General features: G+C 28.9%; 1 non-coding gene across 1 annotated transcript in view; it reads left to right on the forward strand.

The window, feature by feature from the left end:
* The first annotated feature begins 7,220 nt into the window (after positions 1 to 7,220).
* LOC107456368 (uncharacterized) overlaps positions 7,221 to 19,238 on the forward strand; it is a 32,655-nt gene continuing 20,637 nt past the window's right edge. The window contains exons 1-3 of the transcript XR_011636072.1: positions 7,221 to 8,551; positions 10,031 to 10,123; positions 10,366 to 14,749. This is a non-coding gene — a transcript (uncharacterized protein). The remainder of the gene's footprint in view (positions 8,552 to 10,030; positions 10,124 to 10,365; positions 14,750 to 19,238) is intronic.

Below are 19,238 nucleotides of genomic sequence, written 5' to 3' on the forward strand. Positions count from 1 at the left end.
TTTGTTTAAATTCTTAACTTAGCTACTTTATTTCTGATGTACAATGATTTAACTCAAAAATTTAAATATTTATTTTATGCTGAGTTTCAATTAAAATAACATTTCAAGTATCTCATATGAATTAAAAATCTTATCGTATGAAGTAAATATTACATGGCTGTTCATCTGAATAATTGAGTCTTGACAATTGAAGTAGATTGGGAATATGACTAACTACACTCGATGCTATAGAACAATGTAGGAATGTATTGTTATATTGAATCAAATGTTAATTTTAATTAGCTAATGAACTTGCATCTAAAATTATTATAATTGGCAAAACTTAGCTCAAACTTGTAAAGAAAGCTGAAGAATTTCTCGATATACAAATTCAGGTTCTAAAGACTTAAAATTATTAACCTGTAAAGTAGCCAAATATCAAAAGCATTAGCCAATTTTCAAAACTCTTAACCAATGGCAAAACTTAAAAAAAATTTTTGATTGATTGTTTTCCCATAAAAAACTTCAAATGAAAATACATTAAAATTTAAATGATGAGTCTATTTGCAGTTGGAGAGGAGTAATTGAGCAATGAATGGGAAATAAATAAATATAGGTTGGGGTTAATTTTTAATTACTTTCTAGACTAGAGATGGGCAGTAGTATAAGGATAAACCTGAAGCATCATTAATTTGTTTTCACGTGATACTGCTGGACCGGGTAAGGAACGTATTCATCTGTATTTTGCGGTAGTTTGTTTTATGCTTATGTAATCTCTTCTGTTGCTTATGCTGACATTATCTGGATTTATTATAATTCTAACTTATCATGCGATGTATTAAACAGAAATTACTGTATTCAAATTTTTAAAAAAATATACCGGAGTTTTACGTAAAAATTCCTTTTGACCCTTTCTTTGGATTTTATTTTCTAGGATTGAGGAGAATATATATATATTTTTTCAGTAAAAGAATAATTTGCCAAAACACAAATTTTCTCACCGAGTTAACGATCTTATTGGCGAGGAAAAGAATGCTTAGCACAGGGCCTAAAATTAAAAGATAAATTTTATACCTCTATTTTTGTGAGTTTACTTCAGAGGTGAGGTAATTTAGGAATATGGTTAGAATTAGCTAAGTGTTGATTAATACCGATATACAGAGCCGGATTATACCTTTCGTAGGCCCTAGGCACAGAGCCGGATTATACCTTTCGTGGGCCCTAGGCATAGCCGTTTTTGGGCCCTCCCCTCCTTCCCCCACTCCTCCCCTCTTTTCAAAATATATGCTAAAATTTTCTTGCATATTTTTTTTAACATTTTTATTAATATGGATTTTAATTTACAAATTTGTTTATCGAACTTTATCTGCAATACCGACATAATACCGATATTGCAGTTGATATCGATAATACCATTGTGATTAGTTCGATCGATAACAATGTTAAAGATAAACTTGTGAATACTTTTCCTAATGTTCACATTGCATTAAGTATATATTTGTCGACTCTTGGATCAAATGCAGAAGGAGAAAGATCTTTCTCCAGATTAAAATCGATAAAAAATTATTTGCGTTCAACAATGATCGTTTGGCATCGCTCGCACTTATGTCTATTGAATACGACATTTTGCGTAGTTTTGGAATTCGACAGCTAATACAAGATTTCGTTGAGTCCAAAAATCGCGAAAAAGTAATATATTAGATCATAAGATTCTGCAAAATAATTTATTACCGAAAATTATTATATTTTTATATGTATCTTTATAATTTTGTGCAAAATACACTTGTTGTTTTTAAAGCTAAATTATTTTTGTCAACAAATTTTTTTCTCCCAAAGATTTTTGTAGGCCCCTGAATTTTGTAGGCCCTAGGCACGTGCCTATAGGTTAATCCGGCTCTGCCGATATATATATATATATATATTGTGTTAACCTTAGAAAATACCTAATGCTCAATATTTTACAATTAAACTATTTTTTCTTAATGAGTTTTGTTTTCTATATGTAGTTTAATAATATGCCATCGCTGTGTAAAAAAGAAATTCGATCTTTTCAAAATTGAATTCATATATTTCATGTTTAATCAATACAGAGTTTCCAATAATTACAATTTATCCATAATTGTTACAATTTTGTTATCAAGGTTACAGCTGAGTAATAAAAGCTATATTTTTTGAGAATTTTCTTTATAATCTTTCCAAAATAATTTTTTTTCCTTGACTTCCTAAAGTTAGGAAATTTTCTTGTTTGCTGTGAATTTCTGATAAAAGTAACGCTTGTGTTTTTTTTTATTTAATAGTTAACTCATCCTTAATATTAGTTAGATACCTGTATAGAATTAAGTAATCAAAACACCTTGAAGTGTGCTATTTCAAAATTTGTTAAGATTATTTTTATTATTGTACTTTTAATTATTGATAGGTTGTTTAGAAAGTTCACATCTCTGTTTATATTTACCAAGTGTAAATAAAATACCTCAAAAGTTTCATTAAAATAAATTTTATATTTTGGATTTAGAACCGTCTTTAAAAAAAAAAGCTTGTTTTTATTCCTATTTTCCCTAGTGTTTATCCCCTTTGATCCTAGTGTTCCATGGAGAACCTTTGCTTGGCTTGAAGAAAATAATTTATTCCAGCAGCTCTTCAGTTAAAGGAGTGTCAAATAATAAATTTTTCTGTTTCAACAAAAAACATTTTTGTATGATAATATTTTTGTATACAAGGAATATATATGTCATATATCAACTTGGTGATTAATCATTTTCTGAATTTAGAAAATTAGTTTTTCTGATTGATTATTAGAATCACATGTTGATTTTTCAAGTTAAAGAGTGGAGTTAAGTAACAAATGGGCTGTGTCATGATTTTAATGAAAATAATATGGAATGAATAACTTATTATGCTTAGATTTCCCTGTTTTCTTTTCTATATTTTAATTTATATTTAATGAGTGGTGTATCAATATGATGATTAAACTCTATATTTTATGAGAGTTTATCTGATTGAGCGTTTCTTATTACAGATAGAACTACGAAAAAGACATTTCTTTGTAAATGTAGTTTATTTTGCTTAGTATTAGTGAAATAAATGAACCTCAACCTTTTTTGACACGAACTTCAGTTCTAGGAAAAGTTCATAGCATTGCAACATTAGTTCTGGGCCACTGACAAAAATTCCATCTTTTTTATATGTTACATGTATATATGTATGTTTAAAAAAAATCTGTATTCTATTTTTTTAATAAACTGTGATATTCTCATTTTTAAATTAAAATTTTGAGCTTATCTGTTTTACACAAAAACTTATTTAAAAAAAGGTATTTTTATAATTAGCTTTTAAAGTTTTTTTTCTTACAATCCTATTTTTATTATTTTGAAATAAATACAGTAGACTCTTGATTTATCAGAACTGGGTTATCCAGTTTGCAGATTATCGCCCCCCCCCCCCCNNCCCCCCCCCCCCCGTGCCTTAAAATGTATAAGTAGGGAGAGACCACATTTTTCTCAACCCTTCTATTATGTTGGATTTGTTCAGCTAACTTTATGTAAGAATGTAATATACTATAGTATAATTGTAAATCTTAATGTACTAAAATTTTGTTTCATTCTTTTTCTTTTTAAAATTCTTGAATTATTGTTTAATTGTATATATAACACTTTTGTATATATGTCTATTGTACAACACTATACATGTGTTTTTTGTAATATTTTTTTTTTAAATTTCTTGAAATTTGCACACATTTGATTATTTATTATACTCATTTATTCAATATAAGACAATTCCTGCACTCCTTAGTTAATCAAGAGTTTATTGTACTTATGTATTGTTATTAGATTTACTAAATATAATGCCTGTTGTTATTTGATTTGCTACATCTAAATGTTTTCAATGATGTCAATCAACTAAAGTTATTTCCCTGAATAAATCCCCATTTATTTAAAAATATCGTGAAATGAGTATTCAATTATCTAATGATATATTTGAAATATTTATAATTTAGATGCATTCTTGCTTAATGTGTATTTTATGTATCAAGGAAAGCGAATGTGGTTCTTACAGTAGCTTTTATTTTAATGTTTCAGCATTTCTTATTCCAAGGAAAGACAAAAAACATCAGTGCATTTATTGTCACTACTCTGCTGTTAAGAAGAGAGATGTTACTAGGCATATGAGAACTCACACTGGTGAAAAACCTTTTCAATGCGAGACTTGTGGAAAGTTTTTCTCAAGAAAGACTAATGTGTTGCGACACAAAATAACACACATCAAATAACGCATTGCAAAATTGATTGAGGTAGAAAGCTGAGAATTGAAGAATTATAAAATGGCATCCTCATAGAAAATATAACTTAACTAAAACGTTCCATAACTAATAGTTCCTCAAACTAAAACTGAATAGTTCCATAGAAGATGTTCAACTTCAAATAATCACATGTTGTCAACTTCTATTGATGAAAGGAATGTCATATTACAGGGATAGACAAGTTCTGATGGGATATTTTGCTCCATTTAATGCTGTATGGAAATATTATTAAAGGTACTCGATAGTCCCATCAGTACATAATGGGTTAAGTTTTCTTCTATAAGTGTTTTACAAAAACCGTAGCAACTAATTGAGCAAACTAATTATTAATTTTTGCTACTATTTGTGAAGAGTTGAAAAATTCTTTTGGTTTATTATTTAAAACTTGTTGATTTAGCTTTGATTTTCTGAGGTATTGTAAAGCTTCACGCAAATTTTTTTGACATATAAGATTCATTCTGAGCTATTATTGATTCGCAGATTATATGATTGCTGATGAAAGTCATTTTAGGGTATTCTCTTAGCTTCAGGAAAACTTGAGTTTTTATTGTGCTTTAAGAAATTTTGAAGCTAAAACTATTATTTTATAAGTTGCTATTATTACAACTAACAGTTTTTAAAGAAATTTTGCTTGTAAATATTTTCTACTCTTAGATAATTCAAAACATCTATATTAACTTAAATTGAATGTTTAGCAGCAATTTTTGCTCATGACAGCATTAGTTTAGTTTTAAATTTCTTTTTAATGTGTACTATTACTTTACTGTATAATATTTGAAATACTGTATGTTAATCGTCAATGTTTTTTCAATAAAATTTTTTTTGTTTCTATGCTTTGTTTAAATTTATAAGTTAGCTACTCTATTTCTGATTTACAATGATTTAAATTAAATTTATGTTTTTTGAGAATTTTCTTTATAATCTTTCAAAAGTAAGTTTTTCTTCCTTAACTTCATAAGGTTATGTAATTTTTATGATTGCAGCAAATATTTGATAAAAGTAACACTCAGTCTTTTTTTAAATTTTATATTCAATAATAAATTCATTGTTTTCATTAGGTATATACCTGTATAGAATTCAATAGTAGTACACCTTAAAATGTTCTATTTTGCAATACAAAATTTGTTAAAATTATTTGTATTATTGTGTTTCTAATTACTGATAACTAGCTTGAAAAGTTAGCATTTCGGTTTATATATTTCAAATATAAATAAAATATCTTAAAGGTTTCATCAAAATTAATTTAATATTTTGGATTTAGAACCTTCTTTAAAAAAGCTTGTTTTTATTTCTATTTTCCGTAATGTTCCATGGAGAACCTTTGCTTGCCTTGAAAAAAAAATGTCAAAATTATTCCAGTAGCTCATCAGTTAAAGGGGTGCCAAATAATAAACTTTTCTGTTTCAACAAAAATCATTTTTTCTATGATCATATTTTTGTTTCAAAACAATGATGTGTCATAAATCAACTTGATGATTAATCATTTTCTAAATTTTGAAAATGACTTTTTCTGATTATTAGAATCAGCTTTTGATTTGTCACGCTAAAGAGTGGAATTATGTAACAAAAATGCTGGTCATGATTTTAATGAAAATAATATAGAATGAATAACTTATTCTGATTAGAACTCTCTGTTTTCTTTTCTATATTTAATTTTAATTCATATTTAATGAGTGGTGTATCAATATGATGATTAAACTCTATATTTTATGAGAGTTTATCTGATTGAGCGTTTCTTATTACAGATAGAACTACGAAAAAGACTTCTTCTTAAATGTAGTTTATTTTGCTTAGTATTAGTGAAATAAATGAACCTCAACCTTTTTGACATGAACTTCAGTTCCAGAAAAAGTTCTTGGTATTGCAACATTAGCTCTGGGCCGCTGACAAAAATTCCATCTTTTGTTGCATGTATATATATATATGTTTAAAATAAATCCATATTCTATTTTTGTAATAAACTGTATTTTTAAATTAAAATTTTGAGCTTATCTGTTTTACACAAAAACTTTTTTAAGAAAAGGTATGTTTTAAGCTTTTTTTTTGTTACAATCCTATTTTTATTGTTTTAAAATAAATACAGTAGACTCTTGATTTATCAGAACTAAGCTATCCAGTTTGCAGATTATCACCCCCCCCCCTCTGCCTTAAAATGCATAAGTATGGAGAGACTACATTTTTCTCAACCCTTCAATTATGGTGGATTTGTTCAGCTAACTATTTAACAATGTAATATACTATAGTATAATTGTAAATCTTAATATACTAAAATTTAATTTCATTCTTTTTCTTTTTAAAATTCTTAAATAATTGTGTAATTGTATATATAACACTTTTGTATATATGTCTATTGTACAACACTATACTTATATTTTTTATAATATTATAAAAAACAATTGCTTAAAATTTGCATACATTTGATTATTTAATATACTCATTTATTCAATATGAGACAATTCCTGCTCGCTTTAGTTAATCAAGAGTTATTAGATTTACTAAATATAATGCATGTTATTAGATTTGCTGAATCTAAATTTTTTCAATGATGTCAATAAACTAAAGTTATTTCCCTGAATAAATCCCCAGTTATTTAAAAATATCTTGAAATGAGTATTCAATTATTTACTAATAATATATTTTAAGCATTTATAATTTAGATGCATTATTGCTTAATGTGTATTTTATGTATCAGGGAAAGCAAATGTGGTTCTTTCAGTAACTTTCATATTAATGTTTCAGCATTTCTTATTCCAAGGAAAGACAAAAAACATCAGTGCATTTATTGTCACTACTCTGCTGTTAAGAAGAGAGATGTTATTAGGCATATGAGAACTCACACTGGTGAAAAACCTTTTCAATGTTCTGTCTGTAACAAACGCTTCAGTGTGAAATCTGCTGCCAAAAACCATATGCTAAATAAACATTCATTTTTCCCGATGTAACTTTCAAGCTATACAGTATTAATTCAAAAAAATTATGCAGTATTACCATAGAATATAGAAAGGAGAAGAAGTCCAGCTCTTCAAGTATGTAACTAACACGAAAAATTGCTCAGTGAGCTATGCTACACGAGAAAATCATCTTACAGGGTAAGCAATGTACTCAGATTTAACAGAGCATCATAGATACCAAGATCCATCGCATAAAAAGCAAAGTGACAGTCATGAGGTATGTTCCCTCTGAACTGGTTGGAGAACCTTACATGTATGCTGCCTCCATCATTTTATTCTTTCTTTCTATGTCAAAATGTGTTAGCAGATTAATGAACATGGATGATATAAATGTATTCTCCAAGATATATCTTAGTTAATAGTATGGTATCAATAGTATGAAAATGCCGAACAAATAACAAAAAATAATAAGTGAAAACTTTTCTTCTCCTCAACCCCAGCAGTGAATTGGAGAAGAAAGTGGAAACCTGTTTCTAAAACCACTGTTGTTGTGCCTCTAAAAGTAGTATTTTTTCTTTTATACACAGGAACCACATCAAACCTCGGGGGGGGGGGGACTGGTTTACTTTATGTCTATGGAATCTAGTTTTCTTCCCCCATTTATCTTCTTTGGTATAACCTTGCATGGTTGAAAATTCATTTTGATCAATGGTACTTGCAAATAGTTCTGTTTTTTTTATTTATTTGACTGTTCAAGTAACATTGTTTTGATACTGTAATTTTTTAAAAAGTAATACTGTTTTGCGTGACAAGAAATATTTTTGTTTCAGCACTTATCATGAAAGCTAGACTTCACCACTGTACTTTGTGCAACTATTCAGCCTTTAGGAAGAATGATGTAACTAAGCACATTAGAACTCACACTGGTGAAAGACCCTTTCAATGTAACCTATGTAATAAATGTTTCACAGTTAAAACTGCTTTATTCAGACATTTGATAACTGTTCATAAAAAGAATCCTTATTTGTAATTTACGTCAAGTGCTTTTTGCTCTGAGTTAATTCAAAGCTTTCCTGTCAAAATATTGCATTTATTCTAGCCTTTAAATGGTTTTGTGGTGTAAATTAATTATAGTGTGTATTATAGTAACTCTGTTATCCTATTGTTTTGATGTTTCAGCACTCCTCCGGAAAACTAGGCTACATCGTTGTACGTTTTGCAACTACTCGGCAGTTTTGAAAGCAGATGTTACCAAACATATTAGAACTCATACTGGTGAAAAACCTTTCCGCTGTTTTATTTGTAACAAATGTTTTACTCAAACATCTACTCTAATAAGACACATGGCTGTTCACAAAGAAAATTCATATTTGTAATCCATGTAAGTTGCAAGCCAAGTGCAGGTATCAATGTGAATTTCAAATCTCTTTTGCTGCAAGTATTTTTGAATCTGCTTGTTAAAACATAGTGATTTCACTGTCTGTTAAAGAATTTTATATTATTAAAGGCTTTATAAATGTGAAACATAAATTTCTATTTTATTATTGTATTAGTTTATTGTTAACAAAATCTTACTTTGTTTTACATATCATTTTATTGTTTTAATCGCTTTTTTTCATAAGCAAGGCCACACCAGGCTGTGTGCAAGAGAGTGCTTTTGACATAGTATGAGTCAAAAAAAGAATTCTAACATCAGTCTTCACTTCATCTACTCTTAATTTATTAACAAAAGAAATCTTAATTCACTAAACATTATTAAAGTCACTCATTGAATTATGTCTTTCATGATTTATATCCTGCAAAATACCCATATACTATGAGATTCACTATCTCCATTTCTGCAAAATCATATTTCACAATTGTTCCATTGTTTTTGTAAGTGAAATAGGTATATTTTTTTATTTTCACCATTGTCGAGGCTTTTAAAGTTTTGTGTTTAAATAAATTTTGAAGTAGTGCCAAAGGTTAATCAAATTGGGTAATGTTTTTTTACACTGTGATTTGATGAAACATCAAAATCCAACAATGATTATTAAAATCATTAAAAAAAATAATAAATAAAGGACGTTTAATTCAAAATAGACTTATTCAACTTTAAAACAATAACGGCTCAATTGATTTAGTGTAACATATTAGCTATTAAATATTTTTCTCACCTTTATCATTAAAATAAATCATGAGGACATATTTGAAGTATCTATTCAAATTAGATTCCTTTATAATGCATACAATATGCTTCATTGACCTCGTAGTTAAAAAAGTTTAAAGTGTGAAGGATAATTGCCTAACATTTATTAGTGGTACAACATTTAGAGTATGTAAATTTAACTTTTTCTTGCCTGAAGATATTTTTGTGGTATTAACTCATAGCACATTAAACATTTGAAATACTGTCAGCAGAAAGACAAAATCTAGCTAGTCTTTGGGAGCATATTATAATGTTGCAACCTTGCTTTAATCTTCATCTGAATCAAATTTTTATTTCCAAGAAATGCTGTGCATGATGCATTTTGCTTTTAAAAAATCGTATGCAAAAATGTCTTGATGGAGATAACAACTTACAACAGTTCTAAAATTTGGTAAGTTTAATTGAAACCATTTTATTGCAGCTCAAAAATTTCAAAATGATCTTTGTATGATGTTTTTCCTGTAAAATATCCTTATTTGTAATCCATGTGAATTGAAGGTATTGTTGTTTAATGCTAGTGACTGTAAAAATTGTAAGCGCCATTTGTTTCGAGTTTATCTGTATCCCTCTTTCCAAAATCAAAGTGGTTACAGTTGTTTTATTGTGTTAATAGATATTTCACGTAGCATAAAATAAAAATATCTTACTACAGTTACCATTTTACTATTTCAGCATTCTTCCGGAAAGCGTCACACCGGTGCTCTTTTTGCGACTACTCTGCAATTTCAAAGGCACACCTAAATAGACACATGAGAACGCACACAGGTGAAAAACCTTTTCCGTGTGACACTTGTAATAAATGTTTCACTCAGAAGTCTACTATGATCAGGCACATGATGACTGTTCACTTGAAGAATCCCTACTTGTAATCTAGAAAGTGCTTGAAATATTTTCAAATCTCTCTATGAAAAACCGAAAAGCTTTTTAATAGTTCTATATTTGCAAATTATTACATAGATGCATAGCATAAAACCAATTTTGTTACAGATATTATTTTCATATTTCAGCGTTCTTGAGGATACATCAGTGTTCATTTTGCAACTACTCAGCTGTTTCAAAGGCGCATGTCACTAGACACATGAGAATACACACTGGTGAAAGACCTTTTCAGTGCGATACTTGTAATAAAAGTTTTACCTTTAAGTCTGCTATGCTGAGGCATATGATGACTGTTCACACAAAGAGTCCTCACTTGTAATCTGTGTAAATTGCAATCAAGTTCTTTTTTTAAGAAAAAAGGAAAATTTTAAATTATTCTTTTTATTTGTACATATAAAATGCCCTATGTACAAGGGGTGATCAAATGAAAAGGTACGAAACGTCACGGTGGGTACAAATGCAGACTTTATTCAAAATATACACCATAGGCCTGAGCACAACGATCCCACTGATGAACACCGCAGGATTCCTTGTTCCCAGAATTCCTGTGGCCGTGACGAGACCCAGTCCTACACAGCGTCCTTGAGTATGTCGTCCGAATTGAAGTGCTTCCTTTTCAGGTGTTTTCTTCAGTGAATCAAACACATGGAAATCGCAGGGCAACATGTCCAGACTATAGGGCGGATGGTCCAGCGCCTCCCACTTTAACTTGGCCAGTTCCATCTGTGTGACTCTGGAGACATGTAGACGCGCGTTATCATGGAGCAGAACCACACCCTCTGTGAGCAGCCCCGGTCTTTTGTTCTTGATGGACCTGCATAGGCGTCAAAGTGTCTCACAGTACGCATCGGAGTTAATGGTTTTTCTGTGCTCGAGTTTCTGCTCCTCATACGGACTGTCGCATCATTTGGACGCCGCTTTTGATAAGAGCCTCTGCTCTCTCCTGCGCGGGCGCCCGCCTGCGCATGCTCCGATTCCAGTCAGAGACTCCAATCGCTTCCCGAGATGTCTCGCTACGTTCTCCCATGGCGGAATATGCAAATATTTAACTGTTACGTTTTTACATCGTTTCGTACCTTTTCATTTGATCACCCCTTGTATATATGGTGATAAGACAAACTTGGAGGTGTGGTACAGCTTTTTGCATAGCAATGTATGGTTAGAAGTGTCACATTGAATCATGAACATAGAAAATGAGGTGCGACAAAATATCGTTAAAAGTGTTTCTTCGCAATAATGTTAACATTAAATGCTTGAAATTGTGACTGCTAACACTATCAGTAGTATGAAATGATTGATTGGTGAGCAGTTCCGATAATGCCAAGCATGTTGTATGTACTTGCACTTTCAAAAAATCCGAAGATTTTTAAAAAAATTCGACCCATTTAAAAAATTAGTTTTTTAATTGAGTTAATTAGAATCTCCTGAATCATTACCTTCAAACAGCTTTCATAAGAAATATTTGATGTTCTTTAAATCTGGACATATTGTAAAAGATGGTGTTGTAAATGAACATTATTTTTCTTTTCATGTCTCATTTCATATTTTTGCCCTACCGTGTCATTGCAGACCAATAATTCCTATACAAAATTCATATTTTAGTTAGCTGTAACCACCACTCAAATTTTGTTCCCTGACCAAACAATGTACATAATTTTTGCTACTAGAAACAATTTATTTTATTTCTTCTAATTTGTGTTTTCATTGTTTTATTTCTGAAAATAATTTTTTTAAACTTATTTCCATTTAGAAGTATTGAGAAAAAATTCCTTTCCCAACTTACTTTTTTCCTTCAGACATTTATTTTATATTAAAACACTGAAACCTCCAGGAAAGACCACCTCTGTGTAGTGACCTTCTCTTTTTATGAACACTTTTGAAGGGACTCATTGTTTTATTCCATAGACGAGAAAACCTTTGGGAGAGACATCAAAACCTACCTCAGCGACCGGGCAAACCTTCACACCAAATGCGATAAAAGTCAAATGGGGAAACACGAAAAAGTATCAAAACAAATAAGTAGATTTAAATGTATTCAAAATAATTGAGAGTAGCTTTTATTTAGAGATCTCTTTCTGACGATCTCTGAACGAGATCGATAACCTCATGTTGCAGTCAGAGTGCACTTAAGACAATGCTATGTATGATTTATTTTCAGAGTTGTAAATTAATTTTGAAAGAAACTTATTTTAGAAAAAACTAAGCATTTTAAGCAAACAAACTATTTCTCATTTTCTAAAGTTAAAAAAATTTTATGATATAAAATGAAATTTAAACTTAGGCAAAAAACATAATTGTTTATTTTATCTAAAGTAGTTCTATCATTCATACTTGATAAATTGAAGCTAAGTTTTATTCATTGATCGGGTTTTCATGAACCCAACACAAATGGAACTTTTGTACCAAGAAAATGACACTAAGTAAAATTTAAATTGCTTGAGAAAACAATCATCTACCTTCGATAACATTTTGAAGTCAATGGAAGTAACCCCTAATATCGACCAACCTCCATTGACGACCCTTTTTAATGTAGAACAGAGAGTGGTCTCTCCGAAGAGGTTACTCAGTATTTGTTTCAAACTTCCTAAATTTTAGTATAGTTGAATACTTTCAACTTTTTTTTTGTTATGTGTAAGAATAAATTATTGTATTTTTGTGAATTGTTTATTAATTTAATATATGTGTCTAAATTAATGTATGCAAAATTTTTTATCATTTATGTTAAACTTGTTTTTCATCAAAAAACACAGTTTTAATCAATGCTTGTTTTTATCAAAACCAGCAAAAATTAATTTAGAGAGCAGTGAGATGAGAATTTCAACAGTGCATAATGTTAAATTTTTGAGGAATTATTTTCTTTTCTGAATAGTCAGGCAAATATCACTAAAATTAGATTTCTTTTTCATCTTGTTTTAGTTAGCAAGATATGTAATCTTTAATTATTTTGAACAGAAATGTCATTAGAGTGGTGCAATCAGGAAATTTTTCTTCATTCCTATTATTCTATGTGGTAGTGATACTATTTGGATATATGTATCCTTATTAACATCATATTCGGAAATTTTTCTATTCTTAAATATTTCAATTATTTTTAATATTTTTCTTTAGTATTGACATTTCAAAATTCATTATTGTTTTTTATTAAATCATATATATGAAATTTCAAAAGAAGTGGCTGTCTCTGCATTTTTAGGGGTTTATCGAACTTTATATTAATCAAAATTATATAGTTATAACTAAGGTTTATTTAAATATTTTTATGGGATTTTAAAAGAGTGGTCACTTAACTCAATATATTTACTATTTATGCCCTACATGTTGTCTACATCAAATGTAAAAATTAAATGACAGTTTATAATTTGAAGGAAAAAATATAAAAAAGAAAATTTAAGTTTGTTTTGAGAGGAAAGGAAGGAAAATAAAAAGGAAAAAAATCATATCTATTATAATAATGTAAGCGATAAAGCGGAGTTCTAAGTAATTTAATTTTCTAAGAGTACAACAGACAGAAATGTCTCAAAATGTTTTACCCAAGATTCCCCAAAACCTGTGATAGTACTGATTATAAACTTCAATAATACTTCTAGTTTTGTAAATATCCCAGAAAGAAATAGAAAAATATAGCTATCTTTATTATTTTAATGTTGGGATACTGTAAGAAGACACATGATGTGCAGAGATTTCTTGATAATAAGATATCACTCTTACTGTTTGTCAACCATGCTTCTTCTGAACAAAATTCTATAGGTATACTTTAATAGTCAATAGAATTATGTACAAATGCATCAATTTTATTTAAAGTGTTCTTAGTATGTTATAGTCTCTTATACCTTACAGGTTTTTGGGTCTTAAAAATGACCTACAGATGATAATGTATGTTTAAAATCCATCTTACCTGTAGATTGTTTTTGCAATAATACTTGAATAAACTAAAATATTCGTATATATTGATTTATAGATTCTATATTTTTCCCAAATTTTTAATATCTGGTATTATTCTGAACATTAAACTTTTTGAATTTTTTTTTCTATATCATGACATTTATATAAAATTATTCTTTTTTGTATATTACTAACAGTATGTTGTCAAATATCATAATGATCGTCAATTGTATATTATATCTATGAGCAAAAGATGTAACAGCTTCTAAATAAAATTTATTGTAATTCGATTTTATATCAAATCTAGAATTTTTTTGTTTTATTCTTTTATGCACTTTTACATTCTAATACATATGTATCTCTCTAATATGGTTTGTTTTTATTACCTATTTTTTGTTTTAAATTGTTTTTGTAATAAAATTACTATAAAATAATTTTATTGGTATTTTAATCTTCAAAAATTATACGCATTTTTATTTTATAATATTCTCAGTTTTATTTTTGCAGCTTTGGAAAGAGGGTTCAAGATTCACCAATGTTCCTATTGTGCATACCGGACGGCTTTCAAAAAAGATTTAACCAGACACATCAGAATTCATACTGGCGAGAAACCCTTTCAGTGCACCTATTGTAAGAAGCGTTTTACACAGAATTCTAACTTGAAAAGTCACATGATTACTCACTTTAAGAAACTTTAGGATTTAGTGATTTTGTTTAGTTGAAAATGATTTTTTTAATTGCTCTCATTGGGTATCACTCATTTGTTATGTATTTACTTATTTATTTCTAAGTTCAGCTTGGGTAATTTTCTTAAAGATTTGCATTTTTATTTTTTTCTTCTATTCCATTGCTGCAAAAGATTTACTTTATTATCCAAAATAGTTATTAACTATTTTTCTATATATTTTTGTAATTATCCATAAAGTAGAGTTAAAAGAATATCTGGCAAAAAAAAAAAAAAAAAAAAAAAACGTCTCTGGATTTTATATATTTATTTATTTTAGTTCTTTGTTGTTGTAATGTTTTATATCTTAATAATATCATTATACATATATACGTCTGTATGTACAGTAGAAACCTGGCTTTCTGGAATTTGCCAAGTGTTGAAGGTTGAAGCTTCAACTATCTGGAATTGAGGTTTTGATCTCTCCTACATCCTACTTAAAACTTTCTTTTATTAAACAATTTGTGTGTTTAATTAGACGATAGTTATGAAACTATAAAAAAAAAAAAAATTTAACTTAAATTTCTCTTAATTCATTTACTATTTAAATAGTGACATACTTTCTTGTTATGGTTTGTATAAAGGTGGTATGCGTAATGAAAATTTGTCTACAAGTTTTAAAATTGTTTACAAATGATGGTTACTGAAACTATAAGACATTTTAACTTAAATTTCCCTTAATTTATTTACCATTAAAATAGCGACATAATACTTTCGTGTTATGGTTTGTTAATAGGTGGTCTGTGTAATTAAAATTTGTCTGCAAGTTTTGCAACCTAATTTTTATAAATGATGGTTACTCGAGCCACGAGGGCTCAGGGGATTGAGGCCTCACCTTCCAATGAGGTGAGCCGGGATCGCATCGCAGCTATGTCTGGTTGATATGAATCTGCATCCAACTTGTACCCACCACAGTGCTAATGTGAAATATCCTCTGTGGTAGACAGATCATGGGTTACAGTCACCTTGTTGTCAGGCTAACCGTAGGAGGTTCTCATGATCTTCCTCACCATGTAACACAAATGCGGGTGCGTTCCATCAAAAAGTCCTCCAAAAAGGCAAACTTCTCCCAATACTTGATCCAGGAGCTCTCTTGTCTTCTGGATTGGGTTCAAAATTTTCAAGGCTATGGAGTTGAACATTAGTAGTCATAAACCCCCCAAAAAATTGGGTCAGCTGTGCAACGACGGTTATAAAATAAAATAAAATGAAATGATGGTTACTGAAAGTATAAAAATTTCAATTTCTCTTAATTCATTTACAATTTAAATAGTGACTTAATACTTTCTTTTTTGATTTAATGATCAGATCTTCACATTCGAGAACTTGTACTTTATGGTTCGCGGGGGTGATTTCAAATATGCTAAAAAATAAGTACAGACGATATATTAAAATACGAAATCGGGCACAAAAATGTACTTTCTCTGAATAATGAGTTTGATGGATTCGAATTTCTGACTCCTAGAATATAGGGGGTAGCTGTAATCTAGAAAATATGGTCCTAATATTTTGGTTAGGAGAACGCTCCAAAATTTGAACCCCTTAATGTTAATTTTACTTTTTGCATATTTCTCTATATAAAATTTCTTGGTCACCTCCTCGTTTAACAGCAGCTCCAACTCTATCGGTAGCTCCTTAGTCATGATCAGTCTCAAAAAATCACCATGATTCATATTCAAAATTTTTCTCAGCTATGAGCTTCTTTAAAAGGGAAAAAATTATGCTGATATTGCATTGTGGGACCATCCAAAAAAGGGTGTCAATTTTTAATGGAACTTCCTTAAGGTGATCTAATATTGGTTGAAGTTGAGCTCAAATTACAGTTGGCTTATAATCATCATAGCTCTGAAATTGCGTAAAAAATTAATAAAAAAACTGATTCTTCTTTATATAAAATTCTAGTTTCTATTAAATTCTTCTTGTTTTCTTGAACCTCCAGGACGATATGCTTGAATTTCTGTGGCAAGTTTGCAAACATAATATTCTGAGAAGTCAATGTGAACTGTTGCTTTATATTGAAGCTTTTCTTCATAATTTTATTATGCATGATATTGCTGTCTAATATTGAAAATGTGTTTTATGAATCTGTTCATGGTATTGAATTTTGTTATCAGTTCAAAAATGCTAGTCTCCATTATTTCTTTTGACATAACATGAATCTGAATTCTTCTCTATTTGTAGTAACAGTTTTCTATTGCTCATTTAATTTATTTGACTGCCACTTTGTTTTATCACTGCCTTCATTGAAATTTGTATGTATTCATAAAATTCATATGTAATATGTATATCGTCACTGCTTGTTGGAATACATAAAATGGATGAAGTCTAGTGAACGCACAATATGTAACTTTCACAGAGACATTTTTCTTGACTAACGTTTTATGAAGATTTTTTTAAAATTATCTTAAGAGATATCTACTTTGCCTTTTTATCATGTTAAGTTTGATAGTCTCATTTTTTTACCAACTATTGCCCTTCTGAACATCTTGTTGTAAAAAGAATGTACATGTTCATATGATTCTATTAGACTTAGAATAGATTCTATTTGACTTAGAATATGATTCACCAGAAACGTAAAGTGTTTTTGAAAATTTATTATGAAACATTAAAATGAGTATATAAAATATAGCATTATAATGGTTGCAAATGATGTTAAAATTGATTTAAAAAAATTTGGGTAAGGAAAATTTTATTCGTAATTAAGAATTTGAATTCCATATTCTGATTAAAATTTGTCCGAAAAAGAGACTTTTCGGAATTTTAACTTTGTCACAAGTTAGACATGTCATTTCAAAGAAGAAAAAGAATCTTTTGGCAAAACAACTCTTACAAATATTAAATATGATTTTTGATTTAGATTAAAATATCTCTCTAAAATAAATTATCTACTATATAACAACAACTATATATTTCTTTCAACCTTAGGTCAGTGTTGCTCTGTTATTTATTTTAAACTAATTGGTATAGCTGAAAAGAAATTCTCTTAAATTTTTATGTAAATATTAGTAAGGCTAGCAATCTTTGAAAATGTTATAATATAACAGTAAAATCTTAAATTCTCAAAACTGGTAGAAGTCGGTCATCCCGTTTAACACATTTTCAATTATATAGTATTAAATGTCTAATGCACATATTTTAGCATTATAAAAATATATGACTTTAATGAATTAATTTTAAAGATTTTTTCACTTTTATCTTTTTTAAAAGTTCTGTCAAAGGAAGATTTTTTTTTTCTTACTAAAATCGACCTAAAAAATTCTATATGCATTAATTTAGTGAAACAGGCTTAATGTTGAAAGTTTTCTATAACAACCTATTCCTTCATTAAAAATTACCATTTGTTTATCATCCTCACCTTTTTTTTAATTAATTTAGAATTTGCCGGTAGAATAAAATAATCTCTACTAGTCTTTAAGGTTTTTTTTTAATTAATGTGAAATGCAAATTCTGTGAAGTATAAAATAAAATTATTTTATTATTGTTGTCATTTTAATATTCCAGTGCTCTACGGGAAAACTAGGAAACATCAATGTACATTTCGTAGCTACTCATCATTTTGGAGGACACATGTCACTAGTCACATGAGGACACACACTGGTGAAAAACCATTTCAATGTGACTTTTGTACTAAGTGTTTTACTTTTAAATCTTGTATGTTATGGCATATCAGATGTGTTCATATGAAAAATCCTCACACATAAGCTTTGTGTATTTTACGTGTTGTTCTAGCACTTTTCTAATTGTATGTGTTGCACCAGTTAATTTTACCACTGCTATGTAGTTGTTGAATCGGGAATATGTATATATCTATATATTAATTGACTTCAAGCTGGCGTCCTATCTATTCAGCATCAATTATTCAAAAATTAGCAGATTCTTTACAACCTATTTTGACAACCTTGTAACTCTAATACTCAGTTGATTATTTACATATTTTGATAGCTTAGCATGTCTGAACTTGGAGAAGATACTGTGAAATTTAATTGTACTTTTAACCAAAAAGAGTGTATTATGAAGTTAAAAAAGATAAATTGTTCCAATGGCACCACACAGGCTTGATTCTATCAATTTAAATTAAATGAAATTGTCATCGATATTTTATCAAATACTTATCTTATATCTTATTAAATACTCATATCATATAAACTTATTTTGTATTCACACTGTCTACATCTATAGTGACTGTCAGAAACCATATTTTTTCCCTTTTATCTCAGAACAGCATTTTGATTTCTTAAAATTAAAGCATGTGTTCAAAAGAACATAGCTTTGTTAAAAAAAAAAAAAAAANTGAGAAAAGACTTTGTTAAAAAAAAAAAAAATAGATGCCACTGGCTCCGTTTATTTGGAATAACAGCCAATCATTTTAAAAATTAATAGTCATACCTCCTTTAA

Source organism: Parasteatoda tepidariorum, chromosome 2 (genome assembly GCF_043381705.1).
Source record: "Parasteatoda tepidariorum isolate YZ-2023 chromosome 2, CAS_Ptep_4.0, whole genome shotgun sequence".
Taxonomy (NCBI): domain Eukaryota; kingdom Metazoa; phylum Arthropoda; class Arachnida; order Araneae; family Theridiidae; genus Parasteatoda; species Parasteatoda tepidariorum.